This window comes from Humulus lupulus, chromosome 1, assembly GCF_963169125.1.
Source record: "Humulus lupulus chromosome 1, drHumLupu1.1, whole genome shotgun sequence".
Lineage (NCBI taxonomy): Eukaryota > Viridiplantae > Streptophyta > Magnoliopsida > Rosales > Cannabaceae > Humulus > Humulus lupulus.
In genome coordinates this window covers 42,931,578-42,950,732 of record NC_084793.1, presented here as the reverse complement: position 1 = coordinate 42,950,732, position 19,155 = coordinate 42,931,578, and positions in this window count along the sequence as shown.

The window sequence follows — 19,155 nt, the reverse complement described above, 5'->3', positions numbered from 1 at the left end:
AAGGTCACAAGCACGGTCCTCTATCACGAGCCTCTATGAAATCCTAGTCACAACACATATAAAACACTTTTAATACTAACCAATCCAAAAACCACTTCCCGGGACCAATCCCGTACTCTCGGGACCTCTAATTTCCTAGAACAATGTATTGGAACCATCCCCCGAGCCCCCAGGAAAAAGCCCTAAAAATGCAAAATTACACTGTAAAAATTTGCCTAGGGCCGCGGCACTCCCATCAAGGGCCTAGGCGCCCAGAAACTTTTCCTGATCCTGATGCAAGCCTGCGCCGCGGCACCAAAGAACAGGGCCGCGGCACCCCTACGCGAACCCAGCCCCAAAATCAATTTAAAACCCCAAATGAACCCTTTAACAACCTATAAACATAAAAAACAAACTTAATTGCACAATCACACTCAAAATCCACTCTTGAGTTTCAAATTTTAGAAACTCAAACCATGGCTTCTAAGACCTAAACCAGAGCTTGAAAAATATAATCCATGCCTCTAAAATCTCAAATCATACCAGATACGAAATTCAAACATGATAAAAACCCTTACCTCAATCAAGAATTTAGCTTGAATCCACCTCAATCCCAACTTCAAGCAACTTCCCCCTTGATTACCCAACTGAATTTCCAAGTAAAACCAGCCATATTTCCTTTAGGTCCCCACACTTAACCTCTGTAAATTCAAGCTTAATTTCAACAAAAACAGAGCTCAAGTTCTTACCTTTGATCAATCCTTGCTCAAATTCGAGTTTGGTTGCCTCAAACTCCCTTAATTCCCTCCTAGGTTCAAGAATTCAGTTCTCTTCTTCTCCTCTTTTCCTCTAGCTTTTCCCCCAATTTCAGCATAAACCAATTTCTAGCTAAGTGTAAAAACGTGAATCCTTTTTCCTCAGCTAAACCTTATCTAACCCTTGCTTAATGACCACTTTACCCTTCCATCTACATCCCCTTCTAACTAAACCTCAAGGCCCTTTTTGTCATTCCTACTTCCTTACAATTCTACCACTTCTTCCATCTAAACTTGTTACTCTCAGCAGTTACTAATGGTTACTCAGGTTACTCAATCACCAATAACCATTAACCACTAATTCTCAATTCAACTTACGGAATTCCCAAAGTACCCATAGGCTTCTCTTGAGCCGGGTATAAAATCCCGTTGTGACTTCTAAGTTAACTAGCTCTCTAGGACCGTCTCGGCACGTGCATCACAATAATATCACCACACTCACGTGGTACAAACCACATAATACAATTATCACATTTATGCCCTCAACGGGCTAAAATTACCAATTTACCCCTAGCATACAAACGGGGTCCACATGCATATTTATACCACCCAAACATGCATTCTAATCACATATTCATTCAAATTCATATATTATCATGTTAATTCACTTATTGCCCTCCAGGCACGCTAATCAAGGTTCTAAACCTTATTAGCAACTTGGGGTGTTACAATTATCCCCTCCTTACAAGAATTTCGTCCTCGAAATTAGCTGAACAACTCGGGATACCGCTCCCGCATAACAGACTCAAGCTCCCACGTCTCCTCTGCAACCTTGTTGTTCCTCCACAACACTTTAACCAAGGCAATGGCCTTGCTCCGTAAGACTTTGTCCTTTCTGTCAAGGACCGTAACAGGCTTTTCTTCGTATGATAAATCCTGATCTAACTCCAAGTTCTCATAACTCAGCACATGAGTAGTATCTGATACATACTTCCGGAGAATGGATACATGAAATACATCATGAACCCCTGATAGAGCTGGAGACATCGCTAACCTGTAAGCTACCTCTCCAACTTGTTCCAAAACCTCGAAGGGGCCAACAAACCTGGGACTCAGCTTGCCCCGAACACCGAATCGTTTCACTCCTCTCAGGGGTGAAACCCTGAGGAATACATGATCACCAACCTGAAACTCTACATTCCTACGTCTCAAATCTGAGTAACTTTTCTGGCGACTCTGGGAGGCGAGCATACGAGCTCTAATCTTTTCAATTGCCTCATTGGTCCTCTGTACCAACTCCGGAGCTAGATATCTACTCTCACCTGTCTCATCCCAGTGTATCGGTGACCTGCACCTTCTTCCATACAACATCTCATACGGAGCCACTCCGATAGTCGCCTGATAGCTATTATTATACGAAAACTCAATCAATGGGAGATACTTACTCCAAGATCCCCCAAAGTCCAACACACAGGCTCGTAACATATCCTCCAATATCTGAATCGTCCTCTCAGACTGCCCATCTGTCTAAGGATGATAAGCGGTATTGAACCGTAGCTGTGTGCCCATTGCCTTCTACTGGCTCTCCCAAAACTTGGAGGTGAAGGTGGGGTCTCTGTCGGATACTATCGACCTCAAAGCCCCATGAATTTGGACAATTTCCTTCACATATAGCTCAGCATAATGTTCCACAGTATAAGTTGTTCTCACAGGTAGAAAGTGGGCGGACTTAGTATACCTGTCCACAATCACCCACACCGAATCATGCTAACCCACGGTCTTCGGCAATCCAACAACAAAGTCCATGGTAATATCCTCCCATTTCCACTCGGGAATCCCTAGAGGCTGCAATAACCCTGCTGGCCTCTGATTTTCAGCCTTAATCTGGTGACAGGTTAAGCACCTAGCCACATAGTCCACCACATCCCTCTTCATGCCTATCCACCAATACAAAACTCTCAAATCTTGGTGCATCTTCGTAGTACCTGGGTGTAACGAATAGGGAGTGGTATGAGACTCATCCAGAATCTCTCACCGTATATCTGAGTCAATCAGTACACAAATTCGTCCCGTGTACTTCAACAGGCCCATCTCTGAGATAGAGAAGTCCTTAATCGTTCCAGCTAGGACATTCTCTCTACGTTCAACTAATTGGGGATCCCTTCCCTGCGCTTCCTTAATCCTTTCAAGGAGCGTGGACTAAAGAGTAATGTTGGCCAACCTACCAACCACTAACTCTATACCTGCTCTAGCCATCTCCTTAGCTAGTTTGTTTGATACCTGCCTCGAACTATACAACTGTCCTGGGCCCTTCTGACTCAATGCATCAGCCACTACATTAGCCTTCCCAGAGGATGGTATAAAATGTCACAATCGTAATCCTTTACCAATTCCAGCCACCGTCTTTGATACATTTTCATATCTTTCTGAGTAAAGAAATACTTTACACTTTTGTGATCTGTGTATATCTCGCACCTTTCACCATACAGGTAATGTCTCCAAACCTTAAGTGCGAATACCACTACAACCAATTCCAAATCATGCGTGGGATATCTCTGTTCATACTCTTTTAACTGCCTTGATGCATAAGCTATTACCTTCCCAGCTTGCATCAACACACATCCCAAACCCTGTCTAGAAGCGTCACAATACACCACGAACTTCTCATTGTCTGTCGGCAGGCTCAACACTGGTGCAGTAATCAACCGTCGCTTCAACTCCTTGAAACTATTCTCACACCGATCTGTCCACACATACTTGGTTTTCTTTCTTGTCAACTCTGTCAATGGAGTAGAAATTCTGGAGAACCCCTCTACAAATCGCCGGCAGTATCCAGCCAATCTGAGAAAACTTCAGACCTCAAGAACACTGCTCGGTCTAGGCCAATCTCTCACTGCCTCTATCTTACTTGGTTCAACCAGTATCCCCTCCTTACTAACGATATGGCCCAGAAATGTAACTTGCGATAACCAGAACTCGCACTTGCTAAACTTAGCATATAACTTATGCTCTCTCAATCGTTGCAACACCAGGCGGAGATGATGCTCATGCTCGGTCTCTGACTGGCAGTATACCAGGATATCATCAATAAATACAATCATAAACTTATCTAGGTAATCCTTGAAGATCCTATTCATCATATCCATAAAAGCTGCTGGGGCGTTAGTTAATCCAAAGGACATAACTAGAAATTCATAATGCCCGTACCTTGTCCTAAAAGTGGTCTTTGGTATGTCCTCCTCTTTAATCCTCAACTGATGATAGCCTGACCGAAGATCGATCTTTGAAAACACTGTACTCCCCTGTAGCTGATCAAATAAATCATCAATCCTAGGCAGTGGATACTTATTCTTAATGGTCAGCTTATTCAACTCCCTATAATCAATGCACATCCTAAGCGATCCATCCTTCTTCTTAACAAATAGCACTGGAGCACCCCATGGTGAGAAACACGGTCTGATAAACCCCAAATCCAATAACTCCTGTAACTGAATCTTCAATTCTTTTAACTCTGCCGGAGCCATTCTATAGGGTGCCCTGGAAACTGGCTCCACCCCCGATGCTAACTCTATGACGAACTCAATCTCTCGCTGTGGCGGCAACCCCAGCAAGTCCGCTGGAAATAAGTCTGGAAACTCACAGACCAATCTAGTCTCATTCAGTCCCACCGAAGCGACTCGAGAGATATCCACAACACTTGCTAGGAATCCTATCCAACCTTCCTGCATCAGGTCTCTAGCCTTCAGTGCTGAGATCATAGGCACTCGCGATCCATTCACCGTCCCCACAAACACAAAAGGTACCTCACCTTCTGGTTCAAAAATCACCATACACCGCCTGCAATCAATCGTTGCTCCATACCTCGTTAGCCAATCCATCCCTAATATCATATCAAAGTCATCCATGTCTAATTCAACCAGATCAACAAATAATTCTCTACCATCTATCTCTACTGGTAATGCTCTAACCCATCTCCTAGAGACTACCAGTTCTCCTGTTGGTAACAAAGTCTGAAAACCCCTAGCATACTCAATACTAGGTCTACAAAGCTGGTCTATCATCCTAGCAGATACAAATGAGTGGGTAGCCCCTGAATCAATCAATGCAGTATACAAAGAACCAACACTAGAGATCTGACCTGTCACAACTGAGGGACTAGCCTCTGCCTCAGTCTAAGTCAAAGCGAATACCCTGGCGGGAGCGAGACTGTCTCCCTGCTTTGGCCCTTCCTTCTTAGCTTATGGGCAGTCTTTCTTCAGATAGTTGTCACTCCCACAAATAAACACATGCCCTAATCCGGCACTCACCCTGATGCCATTGTCTGCACCGAGGACACACTGGGAAACTCCTCCAGTTGTCACCTCCACCCTGACGGCCACCAACAGAACCTCGTACCCTCCTATCAGAACTAGGAGGAACAAACGAATCTGGAACCCTTCTTTTCTGCTCACTGGGGCCACTGCCCCGACTAGACCCAACAAAAGGAAGCACCATCCTCCTGGCATTGCGCCTAACAGCGCTGTCCTTCCATATCTGATCCTCAGCCCTCCTGCAGTAAGGGCCTTATCCACCGCTTGAGCATAAGTAGTAGTCTCTGGAATCAATGTAATATTCACATCACAGGCGATCATCACATTCAACCCCCGTATAAATCTATCTGTCCTGGCTGCATCCGTCGACACTAAGTCTGGCGCAAACTTCGCCAGTCTGTCGAATCTCAGGGCATACTCAGTAACTGATAACCTGTTCTGAGTCAGGTTGATAAACTCATCAACCTTCGCAACTCGAATTGCTATGCTGTAGTATTTCTCATTAAAGATACTCTTAAATTCTTCCCATGTCATGGTTGTAACATTCCTCCGCTGACTCACTACATCCCACCAAACGCGGGCATCCTCCCTAAGCATGTAGCTAGCACAAGCTACCCTTTCATTTCCTTCAACCCTCATAAAGTCTAAGATCAAGGAAATCATGTTCATCTACTGCTCGGCCCACAGTGGGTCTGATCCACCCTCAAAGGTAGGAGGTTGCTGCTTTCTGAATCTTTCGTACAAGGGTTCCCACCTATTCTCAACCACAGGCTGAACCGGCACTGACACTACATTCTGCTGAATCGGTAACCCTGTGACCTGTGAAGAGGCCTGCTGCCTCATTTAACGAAGTTCTTCCTCTGTTCTCTGTAATCTAGCCTCCATTTCGTCTAATATCTGCTGCCAGTTCTGTGGGACAGGTGAAGGGTCCTGACCCTTATTGTCATCCTCGGCCCGACTGCTGCAGAGTCTAGATGATTGCCAAGGCATTACAACTATATGCCTGCAATCAGTGATACCGCTCATCAAGCATTATAACAAAATCCAATTCCACTTCTCAATCTCAATAGCAACTAAGATCAACAATCCAGATGACATACAAACAGCATATATCACACAACGGGCCTTGCCCTGGCATCATGCATATGTTATTTCATTCATCATGCTCTCTATAAACTAAGCAGGCATACAAGGCCCTCAACACACATATTCAAGCACATTATTCAACCATACCAATCAACCCTGAGTCGAGCTTTTCAATGGCAGCGAGCGTACATGTTCGGTCAATCTCCAGAACCAATAAACCTGGCTCTGATACCAAGTTGTAACGCCCTACTACCTTAGAGTTGTTCCTAAGTGAGTTTAAAATGTGCAATTAACTCGCTCAGCGAGATTTTTAGAACAAAAGTTTGATTAAACAAAAAGACAAGGCTGTAATCTTTAAAAGTACTCTATTTCATTAAAAGTTCCAAGAGTTTAACGTTTGGGATCCCAAAACGAGGTTTGTAAAATATTTACAATTCACAATAGATTAACAGATGACTAATTATCAAAAACATAGTTTAATACAACCATTTCTCAAAATGCCCCCAACCAAAGCAGTCGGGCAGGCCAAACATGTACGCGCCGCCCCCACGCTCTCCGTACTCATGGATGGTTGACTTTCTCTTTGCCTTTACCTGCAACACAGAGCACCCGTGAGCCGAAGCCCAGCAAGAAAACTCACACAACATATAACATATGCATATCATATAATCAACACATTAGACAATCCATAGACAAAACAAATATCCCATCAGACTAAACAAGTACGGCCACGCCGTCCCGGAAGCGTTACCAAAGCTCAGGATCTCGGTCTTCACCGTAAGGATATCCCATGTATCCATTGAGGTCTCACCCTAACCATAAGCACTCTATGTACTAAGTGATATTCTCGGCCCCACTGCCGTTCTCGGCCTTCGCCGTTCTCAACCCTTCGTCGTTCTCGGCCCTTCGCCGTTCTCGGTACCTTGCTGTTTCCGGCTCCTCTGCCGTTCATTCTACTATAACCACATATAGCATACTAACATATAATAACTCAATCAAGACTACATCCTAACAAAAACACAACTTAGGGCCACGCCCTGCAACAATACTATGGGCCCGTGCCCTGCTCTACGGGTGCTACAATTTTCTTACCTGTATCCCGAGCATTCCGATGCACCAAGGTCACAAGCACGGTCCTCTATCACGAGCCTCTATGAAATCCTAGTCACAACACATATAAAACACTTTTAATACTAACCAATCCAAAAACCACTTCCCGGGACCAATCCCGTACTCTCGGGACCTCTAATTTCCTAGAACAATGTATTGGAACCATCCCCCGAGCCCCCAGGAAAAAGCCCTAAAAATGCAAAATTACACTGTAAAAATTTGCCTAGGGCCGCGACACTCCCATCAAGGGCCTAGGCGCCCAAAAACTTTTCATGATCCTGATACAAGCCTGCGCCGCGGCACCAAAGAATAGGGCCACGACGCCCGTACGCGAACCCAGATTTCTGGGTTTTCCCCTGCATTTTTCCCGAGCCAAAACAACTCCAATTCAACCCAAACAAGTACCTAAGCCCCAAAATCAATTTAAAACCCCAAATGAACCCTTTAACAACCTATAAACATAAAAAACAAACTCAATTGCACAATCACACTCAAAATCCACTCTTGAGTTTCAAATTTCAGAAACTCAAACCATGGCTTCTAAGACCTAAACCAGAGCTTGAAAAATATAATCCATGCCTCTAAAATCTCAAATCATACCAGATACGAAATTCAAACATGATAAAAGCTCTTACCTCAATCAAGAATTTAGCTTGAATCCACCTCAATCCCAGCTTCAAGTCACTTCCCCCTCGATTACCCAACTGAATTTCCAAGTAAAACCAGCCATATTTCCTTTAGGTTCCCACACTTAACCTCTGTAAATTCAAGCTTAATTTCAACAAAAATAGAGCTCAAGTTCTTACCTTTGATCTATCCTTGCTCAAATTCGAGTTTGGTTGCCTCAAACTCCCTTAATTCCCTCCTAGGTTCAAGAATTCAGTTATCCTCTTCTTCTCCTCTTTTCCTCTAGCTTTTCCCTCAAGTTCAGCATAAACCAATTTCTAGCTAAGTGTAAAAACGTGAATCCTTTTTCCTCAACTAAACCTTATCTAACCCTTGCCTAATGACCACTTTACCTTTCCATCTACATCCCCTTCTAATTAAACCTCAAGGCCCTTTTTGTCATTCCTACTTCCTTACAATTCTACCACTTCTTCCATCTAAACTTGTTACTCTCAGCGGTTACTAATGGTTACTCAGGTTACTCAATCACCAATAACCATTAACCACTAATTCTCAATTCAACGAAATTCCCAAAGTACCCATAGGCTCCTCCCGAGCCGGGTATAAAATCCCGTTGTGACTTCTAAGTTAACTAGCTCTCTAGGACCGTCTTGGCACGTGCATCACAATAATATCACCACACTCACGTGGTACAAACCACATAATACAATTATCACATTTATGCCCTCAACGGGCTAAAATTACCAATTTACCCCTAGCATACAAACGGGGTCCACATGCATATTTATACCACCTAAACATGCATTCTAATCACATATTCATTCAAATTCATATATTATCATGTTAATTCACTTATTTCCCTCCAGGCACGCTAATCAAGGTTCTAAACCTTATTAGCAACTTGGGGTGTTACAGATAGACTTATCAGTCATCTAACAGGGATTGACTCATTAGTCATCTATTTAGAAATAGGACCCCATAATCATTTATTTGGACTTTCTTGCATGCATGAGTAGGGTTATTACTGCTAGGCATGCCTATTATGATTTAATAACATGTTATTACGTGTTCATGAGCATATTAAGTTTTCTTGCTGAGCTTTGGCTCACGGGTGCTATGTGGTGCAAGTAAAGGAAAAAGAAAGCTGGACCAACCTTGAATTGGAGAGCTTAGGTGACGATGTGTACATATGCGGCTGCTCGACCACCACGGCCGAGGGTTTAAAGAGGAACTAGGGTTAAACCCTATTTTCCCGCTTAGGTCGGCTGGTTGTAAATCTTTTGTTGTAATTAACCTTTAAATTATATTTTTGGGATCCCAATGTATATGGTAAACGTTTTAGTGAAACGTAGTATCTTAACCAAAATTTTTAATAATAAACTGTTAATCATACTTAGTTACACAATTATGGCCAAATGACTCGATTAGCGAGTTTAGCCCTGTTTAAATGCACACAGTAACGGTCCCTAGGTAGTAGAGCATTACAGGTTGTCTCCACCAAAATTTTCATCACATTTATTATAATAAAAAATATTTTAAATTGAAAGTCAAAGAAAAAGTAATATTTTAATTTAAACAATTTATGTCATTAAAAAAAAACTAAAACAAAAGTACAAACATGTCATTTTAAAACAATTTTTTTAAAAAAATAACTCCTCAACAACGAAAAACATGATCGTAATTTTGTCTATTAAAATATAGTAACGCTCACTACTCTTTCTATATGTAGTACATTAACTATTCATTTTTTCCTTAGACATAAAATGTAATGCCCCGAAATCCCTAATGCGGTTTAATGGCTGGATTATTAGGCCGGGAGGGCCATAACTATTTAATTACGCCATTAAATGAATATATGCATGTTTATGTGAATTATATTATAATATGATGTTAAATACATGGAGGTGGATCCACATTTCATTACAGGGGTGTTTTGGTAATTTGGCCCGTTGAGGGCGTAATTGAATATTTGTATGCATGTCGGTGACCTACTGTTGGTACCACATTATAATGTGGGTTTGTTCGAGCTATTTGACATGAGATGAACTTGGATTATTGATTAGCGGTCTAGTCATAACAGGTTTAAGTTCGGGGCTCGGGGTGAGTCTCGGGATGATTTTAATGATTAGAGCGTTTCCGGGAATTAAAAGAAAATGGGATATGAATTATTGGTGTTTGAGAATATCGAGAATAGCGGGAATTGAAGAGCGTTAATTATGATTAACGAAATAGGTGGAAAATGTCAATTTTGCCCTTGGGAGCCTTTAGAAATCCTTAATTGACCTAGGGGTATTTTGGTATTTTCACCCCTAGGATAGATATAAGCCATTGAAGGCTGTATAAAGAAGAGGAAAACATAGCATAGATTAAAGCTTCTCCCGTACCTATTTTCTTCCCGTTTTCTTTGGATTTTTGAGCCTAACTTGAGGATTCAAGCTTGGGAAGTAAGTCTTGAGAGCTTGGGAGTGTGTTCCACCATTGAAGAGCATCATAATTTGAGCTTGAGGTAAGTTTCTAGCCATTAAAATCCCTGGTTTTCAGTTGGAATTTCTAGGTTGGATGATTGGTTTTGTTGGGAGTTTTTGGCTAGGGATCTTGTGGTTGTGATTCTTGGGGCATGTGAGGATGGTTTTTGGGTTCATTTGGCACTAAAAATAGGGTTTGGAAGCATTGGAATCGAGTTGGAATTGAAGGAGTCGAAGGAAGAGGTTTCAAGGGAGTTTCTAGCTGGGTGTAGCGCTACAGCGCCAACCAGAGGGCGCTATAGCGCTACACAGGATTCTGTTTGGCAGTTTGGGGTTCTGAGTATAGCGCTAGGGCACTATTGAGCAGCACTGTAGCACTACTTTGTTCCTCCAGAATCCCGTTTTGAGTGTTTTTAAGGGTTTTTGGCTCGGGGTTTCAATCCTTAAGGTCCGGGATCGAATCTACTCACCGTGTGAGCATGTTTCGAGGTCCCGAGAGTGGGATTTAGGTTAAGACCCTTTCATTGTTGATTTTCATTAATGGAGCTTATAATTGGTTATGATTAGGTAATCGCTAAGGAACTAAAAGGTCAATCGTTCTCAGGGGTCGTTCTTATTATATTTCTTGCTCGAACCAGAGGTAAGAAAACTGCACCCTGTGTATATGACATGCATGATTGTTGTTGAGGCATGTTGGTTGATAAATGTAGACATTGATTGCATATTAAATGCTTAGAAGAGCTTGCTTATTTGTGTATGGCACTGACTAGTCAGGGACGACACTGGTCGCATATTACTAACCTGAGAGTCAGAAATGGCATAAGCGTCCTGAACGCAGGGACGATTGAAGATTAGATCTAATCGATACCAGTGTTGAATGACTCTAAGGCATTAATGCTGGACCGACCCTAAGGTCGATGAAACTTATAAGCGCTTGACTAGTCTAAGACTAGTTACTTAGAGCCAGGGCCAAAGGCATAGGTGACAGCTTGTCACATGGCTAGGGAGCGGAATCCCATGGTTATGACTCTATGGTCATGCGATAGGTTATATTGGTGACTTGTTCATCGAGCACTTATCTTGATAAGCTAGTGAAAGGATCACTTATTTGTTAAGCCCGGTGACCTTATCATCACATGGCTAAAGGGAGCTAAACCCACTTTAGTGACTTTTCCAATTGTCACTCATCTGTTTTGGACTGAAAGTCCTGAATGATTATCATGATTATTATTGATATTATATTCATGCTATATTGTGTTTTCTTGTTGGGCTTTGGCTCATGAGCGCTATGTGGTGCAGGTAAAGGGAAAGAAAAGCTCACCCAGCCTTGAGTGGAGAGCTTAGGTGGTGTTGTGTACATATGTGGCCGCTTGACCACCACGGCCAAGGAGTTCTCAGAGGAACTAGGGGTTTACTCTATTTTTGCCGCTTAGGCCGGCGGGTTTTCAAATTTGAAATAGTAATGACCATTTTGAGTTGTAAATAACTTGTAAATTTTCTTATGGGCCCATGAACAGTTTTATGCGTTAAATAAAATATATCATTTCCTTTTTATTGATTTTTCACCTTAGCTTGTTAATAACACTTAGAAGCACGTTTTTAACCAAAGGACTCAGGTAACGTGTTAAATTTTCGGTTCACCGTTCACCGTAACTATCCTGGGGTAACCAGGGCGTTACATAAAATAAATAAAAATTATTCTAACAACTATAACCAATGCCAAGAAATATACTATGAATAGGATAAATTATGTAAAGTGTAGAAACAATCCAAAAATTAGATATATAAACAAAAAAGAATTGATAAAATGTGCATCAATAATCTTTCTTAATACAATACATTCATCTCTTCCACTACCTTTCAGTATCTTCTTCTTCTTCTTCTACATATCCATATAACTAATGCATTTTTTGAATTAAATAATTATCTCTTTATCGTTAAATCTCAAAAAATTAGACAACAGAGTTAACAAACTCGAGAAGCTTTCTCCATTATAAAATCTCTTCTTTTGTTCAATGAAGACGTCAAAATTATTGCACTTATAATCTTCCTATCAAACTCGCGCAGAACCTAAGTAAATTTTGAAGAATATATATTAGTAGAAATTTTTTTTTATAAAAATAACACACAAAATTTAACATTCAGGTACACTACACATATGATGGTCCTATTCATATAGGTACTTTAGGAACATAGTCTTCTACCACATCATCTGCTTCTTCACCTAACAACCCCTTTACATATTCTTGTAGAAGCATCTTTGTGACATACACGGTGAAATCATAATCAACACATTTGTATCGATGCAAACTAGGCTTGCTTACACTAAAATGCGAAAAAGAAAAATTGGATCTGTAAACTCTCTTGAATTGTTCACTGAATGCATTGTTCATGGAGCGCAACTATTAATACAAGAGTAAAATTATTAGAACACTTATTAAAAATTGAGAGTTAACTGATGAAGTTATACTATGATTCAATAAACTTTACAATAAATACAAATCATTGCCATAATTATTCCAACAGATAAGTAATAAGAAGGAATACTCAAGTTATCAAACACATTCACTTTCTTATCAAACAACTATATTATTACTAGAAACCAATGCCTCTTAGCAAGCAAAGGAACGTAAACCTGGAAAACAATCATAAATAACAATTACTCAATTCTCATAACAATAAATTAAGAAATACTAAAAACTAATGTCAGATGTAGTCAATTTAACCTTTTCTAGCTAACCAACCTCTCAACACCATTGAAATCATTTCCATCGATCACTTATACTACTATAACATAAGCGATCCACCTGCTAAAACAAATAAATCAAGAACATGGCGTACAAAAAGAACAAGAACCAACAGTAAATGAATAGAAACTGATAAAGCTCTCGGGATCCACCAGAATCTCATCTCTTCCCATGCTTTTCAACCTCCACTGCTAATAAAATATCAATCATACAGTTCACAACCTTCGACATTCAAAATTTTGACACATATTATTCACTGTAAATAAAAGGATTAATTTTCGGACTTGATATATAATAAATTATTAAACATGCTTACTCTAGCGTTGAAAAGTTATTTATCTCCCAACATCAAAAAATCAGACCTCCAGCCAACTACTTTGTCTCCCAAGAAAACTATCTCCCTATTATATTGAATTAAGTACAAAAAATTATATAAATTATAACATCGCAAAATATTTAAATCCAAAATAATCATACACTTACTCCAGAGGAAATTTCGAGTCCATCACATATTTCAACAACATTTTTTTCAAATCGTTCAACAACTCCTCATTTGACCACGTTGTACAACTTAATAGGCCTCCACGAATGCAAGAACTGTTCAAAGTATCCTAAATTAGAAAGACCACAAGTTGACAGGATTAAATTAAATATTATCAATCATTTCAACTAAATGTATCCATCTAAATTCTTTACACCAAAAAAAAAAATATTAATCAACAATACCTGCGCAGCAATTCTCTCAACTTCACTATCTTCAATGTAATACATTTCACAATCAAATCCACTTCCTCCAAATTTTAAAACCAAATTCTTCTCACCCTCAAAGTTCCAATTTATCTTATCATCAGTCATCGACAATGAAATTATATCATAACATTTGCTCCCACTAACAATATTTGTTAATTTATCCAATAGCAAAGATAAATCGCTCTCTTCTAAACAACCATGGAAATCATTACTGAATGACACTTTTTCACTATTATTAGATACAACACTCTTCTCTCATCCATCTTTATGATCAAATAAACTCTTCTTATTCAAAATATTAGCATTAACACCATCAGACTTTGAATCATTCATGTCTACATTACAAGTACTAACATTGAACAACTCCTCTATAATTTCTACACTCAAATCAACTAAAGGAAGCACCCCAATGTTGGGAATAGTGCCCTTAAAGAAATTTTAGTTGATAAATATTTTAAATGAAACAAATAATTGAATGGAATTATTATTATATATATAGACCATGTTTGATATTATGTTGATAATATTAAGTAAATATCAAAAAATTCTAAAGTTTATCTATGTGGTCTAAATCTCATATTGGTATGAGATGATCGCGATTAAGATAATAAACTTAAAACAATTCACAGTAAAATAAGGTTATGGAATCTTTAGATTAATTACTGCTAGTGTGGTTCACTAGTATTATGAATACAAGTGACCTAGATCTGGGTCACTAGTGTAGTAGGACACTTTAGTGAATGTACTTTATATATAGTGATATATAGAACTGGACCAGATGTGATTTGTTAATACTTTTTTAAACAAGGTTTCATAGTATTAATCAAACACATCAAATGATGATCATATACATGATGATCTTAATCCTGAGGTTGCTATGAACTCATATATATGTCATCTTATCCTTTGATTTATGCGTTAAGGTTTGTCAGAATGATCAGGCTAAGAACAATTGTTTTGAGGATTCAATGATATATATGGCTGGGGAAATAGTTTAATAGATATGGAATTTATACCTTCTTATGGATTGAATAATAGTTCCCTATTGGGTTGAATTTTGGAACGAAAATGTTATGAGCGCTCATTTCGCAAACTTGTTGTGACATAACCTTTACTAGTAAAGTCATTGGTACTCTAGGAACAAGATATAGCTAAAAGGGTAAAACAATAATTTTATTCCATTTTAATTATGAACCATTAATAGAGGATTAACGTTGTATGTGATGATTATATCAATGGACACTTTATTCTTTAATAAAGTACTCTGTAAATATATGTCTATAATTATCAAGAGTTCAATCTAATATTTATAATGGAGTATCATGAGATTAATAATCTAATATTTATTGGAACTTGATATTATATGTCCATAGGTCCCCAGGGTGGCTTCATCAACACCATATCAAGGTAAGAGTTGATACAAGGGTAAAACTATAATTTGGAAATTTGAGAATTATTTTATTCTTCGGGTCAAGTATACAATTATATGATAATTGAGATTAAATAATTAATTTGGAATTAATTATTAAATTTTCAAAAATATGTTTATTAATTTAAATATATAAATTCAAAATTGATATATATAAATTAATTAATTATTTATTTTATTTGAGTGAGAGAGAACAAAATTGGTAAGTCAAAAATAGTTTTTGATTTGTTGAATTTTAAAAGATGATGATAATGATGATCATCAATTTAAATTTTAAATTTTGAAATACGGTTATCATCTTTTCCTTAAAAAGATAAATATCTTATTTTATGGAATATTGATTTTAGTTAAATGAATAAATAAAAGAAGAACACAATATCCCTGAAAAGGAAACGGCGTTGTTCACGCATGACAGAGTGCAGGGATTGTGCCATGCGTGTAGCACTACACTGATATTGTATCAATGTTGTTTTTATTTTATTTATTTAATTAATTAATAATTTTCAAATACATATTTTCAAATTGTTATGCTAGATATTACCTAAATCGATTCCTATCATCATTATGACATTATTATTATATTACTATTATTATTAGCAATAATAAGGTAATAGAATAACCTCTATCTATATGATATAGAGTAATAAGAAGATATACAATACAAGTGCCATACACAAGTCAGAGATAATTCATAATAGTTTTTAGAATTTTTGTCAGACAAAAGATTATCTTCTTCTTCTTTATTCTAACCTTTCTCAGGCCATAATCCAAGTTCTCATGTATTGAGAAATACTTGTGATTCCTAAATTACAAACCTATGTTCTCTGCGTGCCCACACACATCTTGAGATGTAGAGAACACTTTTTGAAGATTGATATATATACGAAAAGACTCAAGGACACTTGATAGGCTTCAAGAGGTAAATACTTATGTTCTTGAATTTTTATGTATATGTTTATATGATATATATAAATATATTGTATATTTATATATACGTTGCATGATTAATAATATTGTATGTTAATGTTTCTGTATGGATATTTTCTTGATCATATAAACTGTTTATATGAAAGATGAAATTTTTTTGTTGTTGCATACACTGGGCCCACCATGCCTATTCCCCTGTGTACTCTGATTGTTTTTTCAATAATTGGTACCAGAGCAGGTCATTAATCTATGCATTTTAGTAATTGTTGTGTGAGATTATGTGCATTTCTATATTATATGTGATATATGTTTGAATGGATGGATGTTTCTTTTCATGATGATAGATTCTTAAGGGTTGTTTAATAATGGTGCTTTTAGGTTTAGAACTTGTTCTTAAAGTTTCTAGAAGAAATATGTAAGTCAATTTTGGGGCATAGGAATTTTGTAATTTTCTTTTAAAAATTATGGCTGAAATTCCAAAATGGCTCGAGCTCTATAGCGCACCAAATTTTTTTTATTTTTTTATTTAAATTTTGTGCTTTGTTTAATTAAATTGTTAAGTGTTGTGAATTATTTTATTTATTTGTTTGAATTAAGTATTAGAATTTTTGGTAGAATTTTGTGAATTTAATTATTAATTTTTATTTATTTATTTATTTCAAAAAATGTGAATAATTGAGTTTTGGTTGAATGCACTAAGGTGCATGGTAGGTAGTGATGCACCCTAGTTATTGAGTGTGTGCATGGGCATGGTTGCATGGTGCACATGTGTAGAATTTTCTACACACTTTGTAGTTTCCTTTTTATTAGATTTATTTATTTATTTGATTAAAAAATAATAAAAAAAAGAAAGGGCAACAAGGGGTGGTGTGGACGGCAAGAGGGAATTAGAGTTGTCTCATTTATTTTGTTTCTTTGTTTTTCAATCAAATAAATTAGAATAAAGGAAAAATAGGCACCATTAGGAAACTTACCATTTTGTTTATTAGGTTATTTTTGGCCAAATTAGAATAAAACGGGAAGAGGAAAAAAGAAGAGCCATTTTTCCTGGTGGTGCCGTCAGCCTAGAGAAAAGGAGAGAGAGAGAGAGAGAGAGAGAGGCAAGTTCTAGAAAGAGAAGGAGAGAAAGAGAAGAAGAAGGAGAAAAAGAAGAAGAAGAAGGGATCAATTCTCGGGTATGCCTCTTTATGTTTATGTTTGTGATTTTCCCTTCTTTTGATTCTAGTATTTTGATTAGAGTTGTTTGTGTTGTTGGTATTCTTCTTCTCCATGCGAATTTTCGAAAAACCTCTAGGGTTTGAGCAAGGTGGTGATTCTAGTTTGGGTTCTTGAATTACTATCAAGAGGAGGTATTGGATTTCCTCCCTAAATCTATGGTTGTTGTTGTTTTATTTTTGTTATTTTGGAGAGATCATGGCTGAATGTGGATTGGTGTTTTGGGTAAGGATATTATGTTTGTGTTGCTTTGATATTGATGGATATTTTTTAAAAAATCATGTTTTGAAAGAATCTAATATTTTGATTATTGTGGCCTTGGTGTTTGCTTTGCATTATTGTTATGATGGCTTGATGAGAAACATGTTAGGTGGCTATATATATATATTTTTTGGATTCAAGAGCATAAATCCCATATAGATCTCGCTCAAGACATATGTAGATAATACATGTGGAGTTTTGCTTATATTTCCTTTGATGTTTCTATGATCTTGGTCATGTTATTTGGGAAATAGGAACATGCTAAGTTTCATGTGAAGGCATATATAGATATTGGTATTTATGTTATTTGATGCATGTTTGTCATTCTTATTTTATTTTGAAATTCCATTTTTAGTAATTACCAAATTAATTAAACCAAGTAAATTAATTAAAGTGCGGAATGGTAATTAACTGTTTACACAGATTACAGTTCTGTCGGGACAGAAACCAAAGTTGTCACGACAGAAACTGAACACAATAAAAAAGACAGTGCAAAACAATAAAGAACACAACAAATTTTTACAAGGTTCAGAAACCCTTTCGGATAACCTACTCCTTGGGGCCACGCCCAGAGAATAAAATCAATTAATAAAGAATCACAAGTACAAAAACATTGACTTAAACAAAACAAGACTCCCTCTTGAGATTTTCCGCAACTTGTTGTACTTCTCTTCACTAATCTGATCTTGATTGAAACGCTCAACCACTTGAACTCCCTTCAATGGTCAGCAAGTGCTTGCATCCTCCCGACGCAAGGCTTGTAAAAAATCTTCTCCCGAAGACTACAAACGATGTGTTCGAATTACAATGTGTATTCACTCATGAACATGGTATAAACTCACCACTAAAAACTAAACACACATAATTCTACAAGATCACATGAATACTTATGATCTTGAATACAAAGAGAAACTCTCACAAATATTACAGTAAAGCTCAGGAATAATGCACCAAAGAGTTCACTTTTCTCACTGCCTTTTGAGCCCTATTTATGGAGTCTTTTTCGTGCTCACAAAGGCAGAGAAAGAATTCTTCTAATAAAGGCAAGAATCACAGAAGTTATTCTTGATTGTCGAAGAGTTGCCTTATTTAGAAGATGCTGATCTGACAGATGCGATATCGGTGGGGACAGCTCAGACCTGTGATGGATCAAAACAACCTCAAAAAGGAAACAATAATTAATGACATTAAGAACCAGTTTCCTGATTACAATCCTTGAGCTGTACGAAATTATATCAGCAAATAATCCAAAAATAACTTTGGGTAAGTATCAAATATTTGCAATAAACTTTGTTTCCTTTATAAACAAAATGAGACAATATATGCTAAATAAGGAAGCATACTATTGACCAAAAATCACACAAAAGGAAAGAGAGTTTCTAAAAATTGGAATAAAGGAAACCAAATATTTCCAAACAAATCCGAAAAATATAATAAAGGAAAACAACTATTTCTGAAAATTATAATAAAAGGAAAACAAATATTTCCGAAAAT